This window comes from Pezoporus flaviventris, unplaced genomic scaffold (genome assembly GCF_033815535.1).
Source record: "Pezoporus flaviventris isolate CSIRO_AGI_PZ_B2104156 unplaced genomic scaffold, CSIRO_AGI_Pfla_v1 ptg000054l, whole genome shotgun sequence".
Lineage (NCBI taxonomy): Eukaryota > Metazoa > Chordata > Aves > Psittaciformes > Psittacidae > Pezoporus > Pezoporus flaviventris.
Window position 1 is genome coordinate 2,364,726 of NW_026892602.1, and position 20,038 is coordinate 2,384,763.

At 38.9% G+C, this 20,038-nt stretch overlaps 1 long non-coding RNA gene across 1 annotated transcript; it reads right to left on the reverse strand.

Annotated features, from left to right (window-relative positions):
- Positions 1–469: 469 nt before the first annotated feature.
- Positions 470–4,891, reverse strand: LOC133277303 (uncharacterized). The gene is made up of 2 exons (XR_009746149.1): positions 2,804–4,891; positions 470–2,140 (listed from the first exon to the last, which is right to left on the reverse strand). It is a non-coding gene; the product is annotated as an uncharacterized LOC133277303 (long non-coding RNA).
- Between the last annotated feature and the right edge of the window lie 15,147 nt (positions 4,892–20,038).

A 20,038-nucleotide genomic window follows, 5' to 3' on the forward strand; every position in this document is an offset into this window, starting at 1 on the left:
CCAGGTGGTTTGCATTTATTTTTCCCTTTCATTGGAATAGGGGCAGTAGTTTTCATTAGCAGCTCCTGCCTCTCAGTTGTTTAGTTGATTGAGTTTCCACCTGGCTTGCTGTCCAGATTGTGTGTAAGGGCGTTGATTCTTCTTTGGCAGAGCAAAGGCTGGGAGGTTTAATTCAGTCACAGAATCGATCCTTGTACAGTGTGTCATCTGATATTATGCTGCTAGTATGGGTCTGTATCTTTCTGCTCTAACCCCTTCACAGGAATGGGCTTAGCTGCAACCTCTGCCTCCTTATGTGTCAGACTGGATTGGGATAAAGGTACTGCTATACATTAAAAATGTATGGAAAGTAGAAAAGACAGAACACAGAAAGGAATAATTAAGTAATCTTCCAAGCTGGATAATGAGATATTCCATTAATGAAGTGATCACAGCAAGTTGTGGAAGAATATCACTCAGTAATATCTCACCCATTTAAAATTAATTTATTTTTGCTGTATTTGCAGATCCTGCACATCAGTTCACCAGAGATGTATAAACAATGGTTAAGCTGTTAATTTATATTGAACAAAACAGCAGAGTTTCAGTGAATGCTCACGTAAGACTTCTATTTTGAACACGTTAAAAATCCATTTTATCCCAAGGATTCATATCATACAGTCAGTCCTTTTGTTTTCATTATAAAAAAGGCCACAGATCTGTTAATATGAACAAATTATCTGCCTGCAAATGCAAAATGAAATGCTTGACCTGCTGCTTCGTCCTTTAGAGACCAAGGCTTGCTGCTCCCATACGTTAAAAAGAAGTAATACCAATAAGCCACAAGGTGGTAATTAATGATAAGCTACAGAACAAATATTTTCAGGTTAAAGAAAAAACAGTAAGAAAAGACTAAACTTGTTAAATTCAACATCATGACTTTATATGATCAGTAAATAATTCTATGAGGACCATACCAAACTTTATTTAAATAGATTATCTTCCTATTCTAAAATGAAATTTGTCTGAAACAATTATATAAGCCATGATATTGACAGTGATTCATGTTAAAATAAAGAATACATCCATTCTAAAGCATGACACAGTCTTTTGAGGGTTAAAATTCTTTTTCTCATGTACTTCACTGCATAATGTCCTTTTGAGGCATTAAAATTGCTTGAGATTGACAGACTGAAGATATGGTTAAATGTACAATATGTTGTGTGCCTTTATTACTTAAACTGTTCTCCACTTTACATTTAAAGTGTTTGAGACTGCACTGGTTACTGGCAAAAAAAAAAAATTATTAATTTTATTCTTACTCAGTTTGGTCTTTTTTATAAAGCATTTGCTGATATAAAGGCACACAATCTGTTGATTGATCAAAAACCAGCCTACAGTTGCAAAATGTATAATTGGAAAATTGCTCAGCAAGAAGGCTACTTTTTAATCCTGTCAATTACATCTAGTTTCTGGCCTTGTTAGGCAAAAATGGCATAGCAGTTGCATCCAGAATGGTAGTAACAACTGGGAGGAAAAGAATACAAGGTAATAGAAACTGGTCATCTCCATGATAAAGGTAAGTGATTTGTAACAAGTAGTTTAATATCCCTAGATGAAAGGCACTCTATCAAAGTTCAAAGCTATTTAGGGAGAACGTAGAATGGAAGATTAAAAGCATATTCGAAAATCTCTACATACTATATATGTAATATCCATGAAGTTATAGAACCAGAGCAAAACAATGTTTTCTCCTTGAAAAATTAAGTTCCTTAAAAAAAAAAGCCAAGAAGGAGACAAGGTTTGTGAATGATGCTGAGTCGGCAACTCCAAAGAGAAGTAATTAGCACAAAACCTGGTTTAGGCAGCAAATTATAAACGAAATGGTGCCCTACATTGTGAACTCCAGTGAGTACACTCCAGCGATCTTTGGTCCATAGTAGGAAGACTGACATTTACAATAATGATACCAGAGATGCAGAGGTGGAGGTGTCTGTGGTGTATTGCCATCTGCAGACTATATCAAACACTGCTAAACTATTTGTTGGAAATAGATTCATGTCAGAACTGGTTTGGTATGGCTTCAACTGATATCCTGAAAATTAAAAGATGCCACAGACTTCTGAAAACCATCTTCAAGGCCTTTTCCACAGATGTAAGACTAAAACAAACCAGAGTTTTAGCAATGACTGCTATGAGACAAATATCTGGATGGAAAAGAATGCAAAACCCCTGAAGATAAGGGGTTCTGAAATCAGAACTATTGCATGACACAGAGTAAAATACTCTTTCATGGGGACATAATGAGGTTTTAAAGATAAGATTTTTATAAAAATAATACAATGGGGGAAAATGCATAAAAAGAGACAGTTTCATGACCATTTGAGAAGAAAAAAAAAATCAAGGAAGAGCAAGAAAGATCCTCCAATTGGGAATTCATGTAATTACAAGGGGAAAAAAGCTTGAAGACTATTGTTTTGCCTATTCTGTCTCCCTTTATTCTTTCTATTTTTATAGACTAAAAGCTAAACAAAACATTCTGCAAAAGATGGGTAATTTTTCCAGGTAAAATATCTACTACTGCTATGACATCTAAATTTTATCATATTATAAAATACAGTTCTATGATCATAAACAAATAAAATAGGGTGATTGTAGATATAGGGGGTTTAATGTAAACATCTAAAAGAGGAAAATGTTTAAGAGGAGAGTAATGTAAAAAGATGAGTAAATACACTTGCATGTAATCAGCACTGACAGTGCCCTCCACAGAACCACAGCAAATAAACTAAAGGAAATAGGTGCCTTATATACAGCCTCTTACCTGATCAGCCACTGAGACAGCAGGAATTGAGGGTAGCGGACTGAGATCCAGAAAGAAAAGACATGTTTTCAAAAGGTTTCAGTAGTATGTCTGCAACACTGTCACTGTAAGTAGATGCTCGTGGCACAGTAGCTGGTAATAATAGAATCAGGATGATACCAGCCTACTTGCTGTTTAAATAAAACTGTGCATGCCTTTTCTCCAAGTCTTGTTCAGTCTGCAACTGAACAGTCCCAAATGTTTTCTGAAACATGTAAAGAGAAAGATTTTAAACAAGGAGAGCATCCTGAGGAATAACACGTGTTTTAGCAATAGTGCATATGGTAGTAATATGCATTTGGTTAAGTTCCTCTTAAAGCAGGACGTTTCAGGTAGACATAGTTAAAGTGAAAATATCTAATACAGTAGGGAAAAAAGGAATTAATTAACCCATGAAATCACCAAAATGACAGGTTTCTAAACAAAATGATGGAACTATTTTTTTTTCTGAAATATTTTAATATATATAAACAAGCATAAAATTATAAAATGCAGAGAGGTGTTCTTACTTTCATGAAAATTTCTTCATTAATGTAATAAGCCCCTTTGCTGAACTAAATGTACTCACAGACAAGAAAAGGCGAGGTCTCTGGAATCTGCTATTTAGTTTTCCATCTGAATTAAAACATACATACATCTTCTTCAGTTTTGCTCAATTAAAAAAGAAGTAACAATCAATCAGCCATGAAGTGATTTCTGCTGGGCAGGGATTCAGCAGGAAGTTCTCAGCAAGACTTTATGTACCCACAATCGCTATAACTAACGCATGACTTTTTTAGCATGTAGTAGCATTAAGCTGTCGTGATGGCTTTGACATGCTTTTGCTCAGCAGAAAAATGCTGAAGAGAACAACAGTTGCCCTTCTTGGTGCTCTCCTGCAGGCAGATTAATCCTCTGGGTTTACACAGTTGTTCAAAAAACATTAACAGGAAAAGCCTGCTAAAGCACCAGAGGCACCAAATGGGAAACTGTTTTCCCAAAGTTTTACCGATATTAAGGCAAAGTGTGGCTTATGCTTTTAAAATCTTTACAGTAGCACCTTCCAAAACCAGTCCATATATTAAAGATCCATATCACAGAATACTGCTTCATATTTATTATCACAAAGGGATGGGTGTGTCTGCTACATTATGACCATAAACTGGAAGAGAATCTTTTCCAGTCAAGACAGTACATGAAAGTTATTAGTCTAACAGCTTCCAAAGTTGTAAACCCAGTTCAACTGGCTACCAGGCCCTGACTGTGCTTGGTACAAAACAATTGGTATGTACCAGTGAATCAGACAAAAAAATCAAACTAAAAACGATTTTAACATTGGTATTTATATACCTTTGCAGTATATAAAACAGTCTTACTGGATTTCGTGGACTTTTCCTCATTGGGAATGCCCTAACAAGTTATGCTGAGGCTGTTATAAAATTGATTGCAAGAGTTTAAAATTAAGCTTTAAAATTAAAGTAGAAACAATTGTAAGCCAAGAAATGTTGGAGTAAAACTTGAAAGAAATACAGACTTGTTAAAGCATAGAACTTCATAAAGTATTTTCAAGCATTGTTAACTCTTTCCTGTAGCAGTCCTTTAGTTGGAATATTGGTCCATTTTTAATATTATTTTAATCAGGGATTACAATCTCTTATTCCAGTAAATGATGTCAAACATTTGGTATTAATGTAGTGTTCCTGCTGTCAATAACTTTGTGAAATATCTAAACCTCTTCTGTTAATTAAATGTAACATCAATTCACTGTGTGAGGCTTCATGTTAGGAAATAGCAATATAAACCACATATAGCTACTAAGAGAATCACAAATAAGAAATATCCTAAAAGGAACAGAATGGTTGCCACTACAAGACCAAAGGTTAAGTAACTCTCAGAACATGAGGTTATGGGTCAAAGTAGTTAATGGGAAAATATCCCAGAAATACACTTCAGAAAATGAACTAATTAACCCATAACATCACCAGAATGACAGGTATTTAAACAGAAGGATGGGAATAACTCCTTTTTGGGAAATCTTCAATATTTATAACATAACTGTCCCAAATATGACTCAAATTGAATTGTGTAGAATTTCTTATATCTCTGAGTTTCTCAGTAGTGGTTCAATCACTCAAGAAAAAAAAATATTCTTAAAAGCAAGTTTTTGTATTTTGTCTGCTTCAGTTTAGGGTGTATTTCTGTAACACCTTAAGCCAACCTAATTTACAATTGCCATAGTCTGGCCCTCCACCCTACCCTTAGGTACTCCGTGATTTGTGCTGGTGTGAGCACTGTGCAGTAAGCAAGCTCAGGGAATTGAGCCAGTTAAGAACTAGCTCTCCAAAGAAAGCAACCTTCTGTCTCAGTTGTCTGAACTGGCTCATTATATGATAGCATGAGTGGCACCAGGGAGGGATCTCAGCAAGCTCAGTTTCATGCACATTTGATATAAGGTCCTAAAGAACCCCTGGGACCATCAGCTGTCCAACAGTCAGTGGTTAACCATCTTTATATGAGCCCCCATAGCTCACAGTCTAGTGACTTGTACTATAATTAGCTCCAGGTTCCAATAATACAGCAGCTAGTAAATTAAACAGATGAAACTTCACTAAACCTGGTACTTCTGACAAGGGAACAGTAACATCTTTCAGAAGAAAGCCGCAAATCAGCCAGCATGATTTGTTGAAATTGTTAGCTAGAACCAATGGAGGAAATGTGCAGTGAGATAGCTGAACCAGGTCTCACACTTCCCTGTTACAGAAAGGAGGTTTTCTGCATGTTTCCTCTCATATGACCCTCAGAGAACTGACTTAACTCACTAAACTAGATGGAAACATCTCACTTTTGCTCTGTTAATTCTCTGCCTGGGGCAGTTTGTAGTGGGAATGGAATCACCTTCTTTCAGAAGCAGGAGTTATTTTCAGCTTAGCTCAGCTCATCCTGCCACCTTTGCATCTAAGGCTATGGATGCCCATCCTGGTCTGACTGCTGCTGGGATCAGTGAACTGGTTACCTCTGCCAGCCACCTACACAGCAATGTACTGAACACTCCCTTTTCAGTGACAGTTAAAATAAGCCCCATTAGTCTACACAGTTTAAACAGCAGATCTTCCTTCACTGCCTTTGAAAATCAGGATGGAACCTGTATATTGGTCCTAATTTTATCACCTTAGTTTTCTTCACCACCAACCCACCTCCCTATGCCCCAGAGCCAGTTCTCTGAGGCATTTTATGGGTGTGTACCAGAACTCTCTCATTATGCACCTACTTTTTAATGAGGCCATAAGAGACATGTGAAAGCCAGAGCTTTGCATATAGCCCTTTTCTGTTCCTCTGCTGTCATGCCTGCTACACACCTTCCCCGTAAAACACAGAGTAATTTGTACCAACTGAACGCACTTATTAAAAAAAAAAGAAATAAATTACTGGTAAGGATGACTTTGCTGCCTCAATGCGAATTGTCACAATTGGCAGCCTTGTGCTAAAGTGTAGAGAGGATCAAAAATAAAAGCTTTCAAAACAGGATAGCTGCAGGTTGGATCAAAGAGCAGTCTACGGAGAATGCATGCAGGGCAGCAAATGCACAATCCCAGGTTTCTGACCTGCAAGACTTGCAGGAAAAGCCAGCCCAAGCCAGGGCCAGGTACAGTACAGAAGTCACTGGAATTGGCTCAACTTGACTGAATGCCAGAGAACACGCTTAATATAGGGAACAGAGCCAGACCTGACCCCACTTGCAGGACCTTTGCTGCTGTTTTAAACATGTCTCTTTACTGTGCCAGATAACAGACCAAAGATGATACTAATTTAGCAATTAATTATTAGCAAAAGAAGGAATGTTTTGATCTGCACCAGTTAGCCAGACTGCCATTAATGCCAACTGGGTATATTAAGTATAAATATTTCTCTGACAACACTTTAATCAATTTGAAAAAATTAATGAATTTAGACTACATGATAAATTATAACAGCTAAGTCTCAAAACCCCCTCCTTTACCCATTTACACTTAAACCTAGTGTAATCTAGCCTTTAAGGTAAATTGCAGTTATAGCAACAAGTTGTAGGAAATAAATGAAATATTTACATCTGTTTGTACTTTGAGACTAATAAGAATACGGTGTTAGGCAATACCAGCTTAATGGTTTCTTCCTTCCCTCTGCACCACAGAAGCATGCTATCTGCTCAGCTGTTTTGGCATGACCACTGGTGAGACCACCCTATGAGCAAGACCCAGGGAACTGAATCAGCCCCATGCTTGATATGGAGGAAGAGGAAGGGGATTGTTCAGCTCAGAGAAGTTCCTGGGTCTGATCCACTGTGTGGCCCCACAAGAAGCTGTGTCAGCACAACTGTTCACTGGTGGTGTCGTGACTGCAATAAGCAACACAGACCAAGGGTCTCTTAAGTTAGTACTGCTTCCAAATGCTTTGTGTCGAGACAAGTGCAACAGCAGTACCAGCTACCATGCATGCCCACAAGGAGCAATAGCTCCAGAGAAACACTCCGATACACTGTCTTTGGATCCATGTTCTTTACAAATGCCAGTAAAAATCCTGTGAACAAGTACATATCTGAAGGATAAATGCTGCAAATACATTGATGTAGAGTGACTTCAGAAGAAAACCTGTGATGAGGCTATTCAATTCTGAAACTTGGAGAAAGTGCCTCTGCAAAGCAAACAATGAGGTTTATTGCAAGTCATAAAGACAGGACTATTGAATTATTTGCTATAGGATTTTCCCTGTTAACCTTAGTTTTAGAGATGTGTTTTATAAACAGAAGAATAATAACTTCAAAGTATCATTGTCAGATATAAGTGATATGCAACAGCAAATCATCAGGAAAAATTGGACTGAAACTTACTTTAAGTAAGAGAGAATCTTCAAAGCACTTAAGACAGCAATTCATCAATTTATCCCCCTCCCATGATTCAGTAACTCTGAAAACAATCTACCCACTAGGGATGGTTGTTGTTCTAAGCCATGGCCCCAACGAATATAGTTTTTAGTCTCAAATATAAGTAAGATGTACAAAAGGCTAAAAAATGTGGGTATAGCTTGGATGAACACCCAAGAGTTTGGAAATTCATCTGAACACTTTCAGAAAAAAAAAAAAGTGCTATAAATCTGATGAGAAAAAGGCTTATTTGTATTGTTGCTGGTACTTTTATTTCTCTTCTCAGCTGGAATATGTTGACAGTAGTCAACTTTTCACATGGTGTTTTGTCTCCAATAGTTGCAGGGAAAAAGCTCAGTTCTAAAAATAGAAGATTACGGTGAGACTCTTATCCTATGTAAACTGTCTTTGCCTCTTGTTACTAAAAGAGACAATGGGATAGTAAAGTAAAATTTTGGTGAAAACTGAAAAGTTGCATGCAGTTGAAGACATAATTGTTTTCACAAGTTAAAAAAATCCCCACATATTCAACTTGAAAGACAACTTCTTAATTTTAGTTACATAGTACTAAATCAAAATTGCCTCTTTTAAGACACTTGAGTAATAACTGACAACCAAGTTCTTATGGCAGTGCCTTGAAATGAAGTTTGACTATACAGAGCACTAGGACTAGGGTCTTAGAATCACAGAATATTTAGGGTTGGAAAGGACCTTAAGATCATCTAGTTCCATCCTCCCTGCCATGGGCAGGAACACCTCACACTAGACCATGTTGCCCAAGGCTCTTTAGAATCTGGCCTTGAACACTGCCAGGGATGGGGCATTTACCACTTCTTTGAGCAACCTGTTCCACTGCCTTAGCTATTGACAAAGTAAATAGTCTACTGTAAATAAGTTCCAAAACCTAAATTTAGTTTCCAGAATGCCTTAGAAAATGACCAGTCTTTTACTAAGTCAGTGGGCTGTAGCCTTCATTATCAATTCTTGATCTTTTACATTACTTAGACTTGTTGAAATTACAGCTTTATGTGAGAAATACACATATTTTAGGGCCAGGTATAAATTTTAATTTTGGAGCTCTATCTCAGCAAGGGCAGCTAGAGAAACAGCACATCACTTCCATAACCGCAATTCTCCATTCTGACAGATCAGGTGAGGTTTTTTTCCTCAAACACATGAGTATGGTTTACACTTCCTTGGAATAGCTCTGCTGCGAAGTCTGACCTAAACCACCCTTGCCCCCAGGATCATTGTTGCCTTCCTTTTCTTTCTCTCATGTTGCCCCCAAACAACTGTTGGGAGGTTTGGTGGAAGGATGTGAAGAAGACGGTGCTTTTAACCTGCGTCACTTCCCTAATCTTTTTTAGTACAAAGTCCCATGCCACAGCTGAGACAGTGGGGACTGCTGAGTTGTGGGGACTGAACAGTTGGGGATCAAGGAGCACTGACATGAGAAAAGGTGTTTGTCGAACTATGGCAGCCATCCTGTCTGAGCATAGCATGTTTCTGATACTTATCTAAGCAGCCAATTACAGGAGAATTCTCAGAAAGCAAAAAAGTGTCAGTTAAAATTGGCAATAAAATACGGCCTTTAAACAGTAAAACTGTCTTTTAAATGGAAACCATAGGCATGCCACTTAAATAGTCTGAGTAGAATCCAGTGATTTCCTTGCAAACATCCAGTTTTGGCTGTTTCTTTGTAAATCAATCCTAAAGCAAATTTACCAAATGTGCTAAACTGGGCTTGTTTGCACAGGGCTTGTGTGGCAGAGACAGTTCTTATTAAAATTTCATAGTTTTTAAAGGGTCATATCTCTCAGTGTTATGTATTCAGAACTCACAGTTCAGCTGGCATTTTGCTTGTGCACAAACTACATGACATCACACTTTTCTTCCAAAAAAGAACATCCACCTATAATTTGGACTTGCTTTATGAGGACCAAGGAGATACCCACTTAAAAAGGGTCACACACAGTTAACATCACATTATAACAAACTTACTCTGCTTAGTCTTCACGGGGGTCTCTCCTCCTCCCTCCCACCCCAGATACTGTTGCAGTTGCATGCTGGTTTTGTATGAACAAGTTGGTTGTTACTGACTCCTGCAGTTTACTGGAAAATTAAAATTAAAATATGCAGACTATTTTATAACCACACATAAATTCACAGACTTCCAAGATCTAGTATGTTCGCCTGCCCCCAAACCAGATTACACAATACAGGCATTTGGAGGGAAAAATTCATAGATTTTTAAAGGATCTGTAACACTCAGAAAAGAACTGTTAAGCAGCTGCTCTTTCCCCACTTTTACAAATAGAGGGCTGAGTTATTACTCCATATAATAAAGTACTTGTTTTGGCAAAAAGCAGGAGGTAGAGATAATCCCTAATGCTTAGTCTGTTTACAGGTCTTATCTGCCTCCCTAGTGATACTGCCAGAGCCTCGTAAATTTTCTGAAGCTACTAGACTGAGTACCTTTCACATACTGACCAGTGTGTATACTCCCTATATAGAATCTTTATAAGGAGATTCCAAAGAATATGCTTTTGTTTTAAGGAACAGAGGGACATTTTTCTTTTGCTCTTCCCCTCCCAAATCTTCCACTTTAGAAATGACTCTTGGTAATCCTGCATGTTTGGGTGTTTTAACCTAAGGACAAAAATATGGAGCCAGGAATCAGATGAAAACTAAAATGCATAAATCCTCTTTAAAAGAACTTCTATCTTATATAGGGTTATATAGATGTAATAGGAATACAGAAACCAAAGTCAACTCTATTATTTATGGCAATCTGCCTTAAAGTTCAAGAGTGAATACAGTCAAAAACTTTACATGCTTTCCCAAATACATGATACATGGTTCACAGATAACCATGTCTAGTTTGACTGTCACCTATCTCAGCAGCTCTAAGAAGTACCTGGATTCATCAGGAAGATACATTGTAAAACATTTCATCACCTCATTAGTTTAGAAAATAGCAGATGCTCAGGAGTAGCATCAGAGTATTGAAAAAAGGTTAATGTGGATCCCAGAACAAGTTTTCTTTCAAGTTTTTCCCCTGAACCTTTGCCTTCTCCTGACATTTCTCCATCCCTTATATTCTTGAGGACCAGTCCTGTATGGAGGATATGTCTGCAAACCTTGGCTTCATTCATAGCCAAATAAAGCAAAGGATCAAGCTCATTTGCCTGTCTAGAGCAATCAGAACTAGTATCACAAGGGCACTTTGAAGAATGGAGTTTCCATCTTCCCTCCCTTGATCTGAGATGAGACGGACCATTACTGAACTTGAGGACATAGTCAGACATGTGCATCTGGTCTGTATTAAGAGGTGAACTCCTCCACATTGCCTGTAGTTGCCAGTCCTCTCAGATCTGCCAGTCTGACATATGGAGCTACTCCCTAACCTCGCTCTATCCAAATAGTCTGCCTGTTGTGGCAAATGATCAGAGAACCATAGGAAAGGAATGAAAGAAAAACGCTCCTTTTTGTTGGCTCCTCTTACTCTAGGGACTGGACAAGGTTCTCACTGACAGTTGGTTACCATGACTATTAATACCCTGAAACAAAGTGAATGAATACCATGATTCAGAAGAAAGGAGTGAAATCTCATTAAGAAGCCCTAAGAATATCACTGGAGTAGGCAACTGTATAGCAGTTTCTTTAAAGAGAGAAACTGATGACCATTTGGAAAAAGAGCCTTTATATTTTAATGACGTGTAAAGTTTAGCCTCTGGCAGTTCTAGTTTAAAAATAATCTTCCACAATTAAAAGCAGTTCACTCAAACTCCTGCAAGATGAAATATATTTGATTTTTTGTCCATGTTTTGAATTGCAACAACTTTTGTTTCCTGCAGACTAATCCTCTCCAAATATTAAATGCCGATATCTTATGTACATGGTATCTTAAGTACAGAAGAGGTACAGCATCTCTTACACAGTCAACAAACAACTCTGACTGCCTTACTGCCAGAAAAGACAACTCACTTTTTACAAGAATGCTATTTGTCTGTTAGCCATGCAGGAATCACCTGAGCTTCCATTTCAGCTCATTTGTACTTCCAATATTTACCCTTTAAATACTTATAGCTGCCACTTCTGTGTTGAAAAAAGTATTTTTATCTTTCATTATGAGCAAGACACTGTCCAAAGCATCTGGTAATGTGAACTATGGAGTCCTGGATAGCCAGCAACTACAGCACCTGGTTCAAAGTCATCCTAGATGCAGGTAGGAGTGTTTCATGAGCATTTCACTTCTGGCAGCAGTGGCTCCTGGTTGGCAAAATGTCCTGTGAAACAAAACCACTCTATTTTGCTGGGTTGCTTTTACCCTGCATCAGTTCTCCAGACTAATTACCCAAATAGCTGTACACATAGAACTGAGAGAGTGATGCAGGGGCAGGAATTGATGTCCAGGGTTACTTCTCTCAAACTGACTTCACAAGACATAGTTACAAAAGGGACTTGAACATGCTGTATTCAAGTAACAGGCAGAGGACTTCAGCCAATGCAGACACTAATCTGAGCCTTTTCCAAAGCACTAATTCCTTAGAAAAACATCTAGAAGTGTGCTGTGGATTCAGTAATTATTTTGAAATATTCTCCATTTTCAGGAAACAATAGTGGGAGGACAAAAGAAGTACAACTAGGTATCACAGTATCACAGTATGTTAGAGATTGGAAGGGACCTTGAAAGATCATCTAGTCCAATCCCCCTGCCAGAGCAGGAACACCTAGATAATGTTACACAGGAATGTGTCCAGGCGGGTTTTGAATGTCTCCAGGGAAGGAGACTCCACAACCTCCCTGGGCAGCCTGTTCCAGTGTTCCGTCACCCTCACTGAGAAGAAGTTTCTTCTCAAGTTTAAGTGGAACCTCTTGTGTTCCAGTTTGTACCCATTACCCCTTGTCCTATCATTGTTTGCCACTGAGTAGAGCCTGGCTCCGTCCTCGTGACACTCCCCCTTTATATATTTATATACACTAATAAGGTCACCCCTCAGTCTCCTCTTCTCCAAACTATAGAGACCCAGCTCCCTCAGTCTTTCCTCATAAGGGAGATGTTCCACTCCCTTAATCATCTTTGTTGCCCTGCGCTGGACTCTCTCCAGCAGCTCCCTGTCCTTCTTGAACTGAGGGGCCCAGAACTGGACACAATATTCCAGATGCGGTCTCACCAGGGCAGAGTAGAGGGGAAGGAGGACCTCTCTCGACCTACTCACCACCGCCCTTCTAATACACCCCAGGATGCCATTGGCCTTCTTAGCCACAAGGGCACAGTGTTGGCTCATGGTCATCCTGTCGTCCACTAGGACCCCCAGGTCCCTCTCCCCTACACTGCTCTCTAACAGGTCGTTCCCCAACCTATACTGGAACCTGGGGTTGTTCCTGCCCAGATGCAGGACTCTACACTTTCCCTTGTTATATTTCATCAAGTTACTCCCTGCCCAACTCTCCAGCCTGTCCAGGTCTCGCTGGATGGCAGCACAGCCTTCTGGCGTATCAGCCACTCCTCCCAGCTTAGTGTCATCAGCAAACTTGCTGATAGTACTCAATTCCCTCATCTAAATCATTGATGAATATATTAAATAATACCGGTCCCAGTACTGACCCTTGAGGCACTCCACTAGTTACAGGCCTCCAACTAGACTCTGCCCCATAGACTACAACTCTCTGGCTTCTCTCCTTCAGCCAGTTCGCAGTCCACCTCACTACCTGATCATCCAAGGCATTTACTTTTCTACAGATTCTTTCTAAAAAGATTCTACAGAATCTTTCTAAAGATTCTACATTTGACTCAATTACTTATCAGCTGCCATGATTCCTATTGTGGACTAGCAAGAAGCAATAAAATGTCTAGGGTTTAAAAGATACAGTCTTCCTTACAATCACAATTTATGCTTAGAAATGGAAGATTTCCATCACAAACTCACATTGCTGTCATATGCACCAAAATCCATGGGTAGTCCATCAGAATTAGAACTGATTTACCATTAAAGCAGATGCTAGATAGCCAGACTATCCACCAACTTCTCCCACTGTGACTGAGAGTGTATGTACACTGTAGGTTTTTTTAGAGCTACAGCTCACACAGGCACAGCCAGCCTGGCTAGAAAGCAGCTGTATTAGCTGTTGCTAACAGAACCCTTGCAGCACTGAGTTCATTGCAGGGATGCATTATGTTCTAAAAAACTGAATAAATAGCTGAGAAGTTTAGCCAGCTCCAAGATCTGTTTTGGTCTGCTTATTCTGCCAGTAGTCAGTAATTTTAACCGGCATTTCAACAATACAACTTCAATTACACACAAATAACATTTGCCTTAGCTGCTCTCAGAAATCACAGAACTTGCAAAGCAAACTGTATCCCAATGTACAGTGTTGTTACTCAGAAGGGGTCTATCACCATGATTCTCACCATCTGTAGGGATAATTTAATGCAAAAAAATTACAACTCTGATTTGACTAATACGAACCCTGCCCGTGAACAAGATCTCCAAACGCAAAGGTTAAGCTGCCAGGAAGTTCTTTTCTGGGCCTGAAGCTTTGAGGCTGTGGCTGTGCTGACCTTTTGTAGGTGATGAATACTGACTTCAATAGTCCCTCTTTCCCCCCTCTTTCATCAAGGCACTCTCCATTCCCAGATACCCTATCTTGCCTAGGTGCCATGTTGCTGTTGCACTACACTAAGACTTGTGTGATCCCAGGGTGAATCAGATCAGGGAATTGATTCATCTGAAAAATAAAAGCAGCTGTAAGCAAGTGTCTATGCTGGCACAATAGACAAGGTAATGAACAATGGAGGTTACAACAAAAAGCAGGAATCAAGGACTCGGTTACTTGATTTGAACCCCAGACTATTATGTGAGCCTTGATAACATACAATGTCTCTATGATAACAGAGGAACTGTAACTGTAAAGGGATTAAATTATTGGTGAGTATGAACAGCTCAATGAAATAGCTCAGAATAAACATCAAATCAGCTTTCATAGCCCCTTACCTTAGCTACCTCTCCACACTTTCCAAGAAAGAGTGTCTAACATGTTTGAATGCTACAGTAGTTTACTTAGTAGCTTTGAGTGTTTCTGAGAACTGTGTGTTAACTTGTTTCAGGAATAATTATTCCCAAGAATATCCTGGCAACACACTTCAAGTACACTGTCATTCTAATACACTGATGAGACTCAAGCACAGGTAGCAACTTCCTCAACCAATGGTCATTTAATACCGCTTTCTGGCATTCTTCGGTTCACCTCCCACCTCAGTAGACATTTCACAAAAAATCTCCTGCAGTCCCTATGAAGTACTGGATACCAGTTCCTTCTTTTTAAGCACATAATCTAAAAAAATTGAACAGAAAAGGGCTTGAGACAAAATTCCTTGCCTAAATAGCTTTTAAGTTTGCGAGAACTTAGGTCCAAAATACAAAATTTTAATCTAATTTACCCAGTATGTCACCATTTATAAGTAATTCAGTCTAAAGCTTTATAGTCAACTAGCAAAAGCTTGAAACAATGCTGACCTCCATATTAAATAATATCCTCTCAAGATCACATGCAAGAAAGTATGACGCTACTTTCCATATCTGTAGTGGATAGATCTGAATATGGGACATTATCCAGCACTCAGAACTGTATCTAAATCACCAGCACAAGCACTCAGGGAGATGGTAAATAATTTGACTCTGACATTAGTATCTCTTCCTGTAACCCCAGTTCCAGATCCCTCACTATTTTAACTTTCTTGAAACTGGTTCATCCAACAATATTCTTAGGCTGCTTTATATGAAGTTTTTCTTTCTCCCATGTCTTGTGATATGAGTCCACTCCAAGTCCCCCAGCTTCCTCCTCCTTTACTACATCCATCTTTGTCACAGAGAGCACAGAAAGCACAAAAATATATACTCCAGCCTCTTCTCTACTCTTGCAAAAAAATGGGTCAGTCAGCTTTGAGCTCCTCTTCACCTTTTCCACTCTTGGTATACACTGTATATCACATCTGCCTGCGTTTCATGTTTGTTCTCTTCATGGTAAATCCTTCGTAGTGGATGCTCCATATAGTCGGAACACTTGCCTATTTTGGCTTTGCTACACTATAGACAACGAAACTACATTCCATACAGACCTGAACTTCATCTCATAACATCAAGAAGCCCCAAACCCTGTGCATAATTTCTAGTGTTTTAAAACATAAAAGTAATGCTGGAGTCTATTTTTAGACATTGTGTTAAGTTTCACTCACTCTTGATTATCTGCATTTTTTTTCCTTTTGTGCAGTTATGTTTTGTTTATAGTTTAGAAATAGTGTGTTAGATCTCACATGATGACCTTTAAAATAAACCGAGCTTAACATCTTGATATCCACAATGGCGTGGGAGTCTAAAGATGTGGTTGAAGATACTTGTTTCTCGTTAGGAGGAAACTAATGACAGATCATGCCACTTCCTCACTTATCAAGGAAGATCCTCCTGGTGCTAGCTTTATGTTTAACTACAGCAGTTCACTGTGGGTGTATTTACAATATAGATACACAGGTTGCTGACAGAGCTCAGTACTCTATATTGTTCACTAATTGACTAATTATACAAATTAGTGGAATAAATTTGCTTTTATCTGCTACACAGAGGTTATGAATGGGTTACAAAAAGGTTGGAATGGGTTGCCCAGGGAAGTTGTGAATGATCCATCCCTGGCTGTGTTCAAGGCTGTGTTTGACAGAGCATTGGGTGACATGGTTTAGTGGGAGGTATCCCTGCCCATGGCAGGGAGGGTTGGAACTAGATGACCTTAAGGTCCTTTCCAACCTTAACTATTCTATGATCCTATGAATTTCTTCACAAAATACTGAGCAGTCAATAGATGGGAAGCATACTGGGTAGAATATGCCAGACCTTTCCCAGTTCCACTTCTTGAATTACAAAGAAGCATATGAGACAACTGAGCCCCCAGTCAGTCTGTATCTTCTTGTTGCATTAATTTCCATGCTAATTTGCACAGAAGTGTCAAAGAATGAATATTATTTCATTCTTTTAGGAGATCAGCGACATAATAGACAGTAACAGTGCAAACTCCAAGAAGCCTGTGTCACTGACCCCAAGTCTTGATCTGGAGATACTGTACTTCAAAGGGCAAAAAAATATTTTAACTTTTCTCTTCCTGCCCTGATGTTTGTGCCGAGGTTGTCAACAAGATGTTTCATGCTCAAGACTGGACTGTAACCAGCAGCTCGTTCCACTTCATTTAAAACATCCTTACTACCTGCACAGGTATTATCATGAGTGCAGGCAGTAGAGCAGACGGCTCCCTATCCAGTTGTGTTTTCCACCTTCACGATTCCGCTGAGGTATTCTTGCTACACTGCTTTTCCAGCCAGTCTTTACATGTCAAGCAAGGCACTTCAGGTCCTGACTGACATTTGGTGGCACATTTGGTTGCAGCCAGCAAAGGTGGCGGCCACTCTCAGCTGTCTGCTCTGTCCCTGTGCTGGATGCCCCTGCTGAAGGGGTATGTGCATGATCTTGAGGACCTCAGTTAGAGTGTGAGGAAGTAACACAATAAAACCCAACACTGACATCAGTTTAATTGTGCACTACAGAAGTCAAGGAAAAAATATTTGTGCTGTTTAATGATCTCTATCTATAGAAGCAATTGTTCACAAGCAAAGATAGGAAGAAAACACACTTTCTTGTTATCCCAGCTAAATGCCTTCTCGAATGGAAGTCAACACTTGCACAATACTGTTCTAGTAACTCAGGTGTGACAGCTGAATCTCAAATTCATTTTACTTCACCCAGGGATGCAAAGAAAGACTTGCAACAGAAATTCTGTGAATAATAAGGTGGCTATTTATGTTCAGATAAAAAGACTCACCAGCTTGACATGCCTACTCTAAATATTGAGGTGGAAGAATGGTATTTACAAAAGCTAACTTTTACTTAGTAAGGCTAAGAAAGCAACTGAGCAGAAACTGACCATTTGAAAACCCTGTCTTCCCCATCCACACAGACCTAAGTGACAGAAGCCTCAGTAAGCTAAGATTAGCATTACAGATAACTACTCCAAATGCCAAGCTGTAGTGAAAATCAGTTTAAGTCACAGTTACAGAAAAGCTAACCAAACTTACTCATGCAAGAAGGAATACAATTAGCTGCTTTCTGTGAGTGCAGGATCCTAAAACTCTAATAATAAAAAAAAAACAAAACCAAACCATCAAAGCCACTAAGCTCCCTGACCCCCAGGAAACCAAGAAATGGAGTGTCACATCATACTAAACTGAGGAATATCCCCCCTATTTGCTGATTACTTTCATATTTGCAAACAAGACCTAGGTGAGAATTCTGGCCTTGGAACAGAAACATTTTCCACTGGCCTCAGGTACCCAGTTTGTAATATAATTAGAGGACTAGAATGTCCTAAACCAAGACACCTACTATGTTACCTCTCTTCTTCCCAGAGGGGAAGTTTTCATGGCTTGAGTATTAGGTTTGGTTTCCATAAACCCTGTAACATTTGTGAAGAACAGAGTTCAATTTTTGTACATGTGTTCACACAGAAACATCGCTGCTGTCTTGCTTTGTTGGGCTGTTAGGGCATCAGTGTGCATGCAGGGTTCTAAAGCACAGGGGAAGTGAGAGGAAGTGTGGGTGAAATGTTCTCTCTGACCAGGTGATCTGGTGAATTCACAGGCTGGGCTGAGGAGAAAATAACATGCATAATGGCAGCCAGGCAGTGATGGGTGAAGATGCGAGATTTTTTTTAACAGGATGAGGTTAGCTCTTCCTTTCATGGAAATACATCAACCCTTTCTGGAAAATCTTTTCATCTAAACTACTTTTATTTAAAATTAAGATGTATGAAAAGAAAAACTACAAAAAAAAAAACCAAGTGGGGGTGGAACAAACCTCTGTCTTCAGAATGTTTATCTATAAGAAATGAAATGGCAACTCTGTCTTCCGTCATACTTTGAGCTGTGTTTGCTTCCACAACTTGAGAGCATCACAGACCACTGTTTTAAATAAACGGTGTGTTACAAATTTTGTCTCCAACAAAGAATAGAGAATCACTCTACTGTGGGCAAGTTTAAATACTGAATAGAAGCAGAAAAAAAAGGGCAAATGCTGAACTAATACTATGTATAGAAAGATTTCAGTGACTAGTTCTCATTTTTTGGCTCCATTTATGCCTTCACCCCAGCATCACTGCCATTACAGTATAAGCACACATCTCAGGTCACTACTAGTGAGCAAATTACTACTGATTTTACTAGTCTACATTGGAACATTTGGCATGCCAATAAAACTTAATAAAACAAAAGATAATTTATTAAATATCTATTAATTCAGTATTCATAAGCCTAAGGGGTATAAATATTGTAAGTACTATTCCATGGTCAGACAGAGCAAAATATGAAAAGCTTGTATTAGCTGCAATAAGAGAATGTCACAGGGCAGCACGACAGTAAACTATAATTTCCATATCACCAACTCGGCAGGCAGGCATCATGGTCTAACTGTACGGTGATGTACTGGCTTAATCCTGCAGTCTCAATATTCCAGCTTTCTGAAATCGTATTATTCTGATGCCCCTATGAAATATCCACAAAGGATGTGGACATTGGATGTTTAACTTCTGGAAAAAAACAACAAACAACAATCAAACAAACAAAAACTCAAGCAAAACAACAAAACAAACAGTTGTATGTCAAACAGGGGAAATGCACTCTTCTACTGATGTGAAACTACCCCACATCAGTTTTAAAACTCTTAAGATCTCATGGGTTTTGTGGTTCATAGAGGTACCTCTACCCAGACATGTTTACTTGTCTTCTGGCTGGTGTCCAGGATTTGTCTGTATTTCAGTACAGTGAGAAGAAAACAATGACAATGGTTTCAGCTTGTAAATTGTTTCTTGTCTGGGACTTACACGAGTATGTAACTAAAGCAAATACACAGATGACCAGGAAATTTGCTTTGAATTTTGTAATGGTTCAGAGAGCTAGTGAAACAGTGAAGTATTCAGTGGCATTCACGTCTTTGCTGCCTGAAAAACCTGAATTCAGTAATTTCTTAAGTAAATAAGTGTGCAACAAATTAAATCACGTAAGTCACTGGGAAGTTTCTCAATGAAGTTTGAGCTATAAAAAAAAAAACAAAAATCAGGCTATAATCAAAGGGAGAATATTTTCCAATAGTTGGAATTAAAAAAAACCAAACAAAACCATCAAACTAACCAACAAATAAAACATTTAAAAATTCCAGCTCTTAGTTTTAACATCTTTGTAGCACCCGCTTTTATCAAACCACAATGAGGGAAATCATTTTATC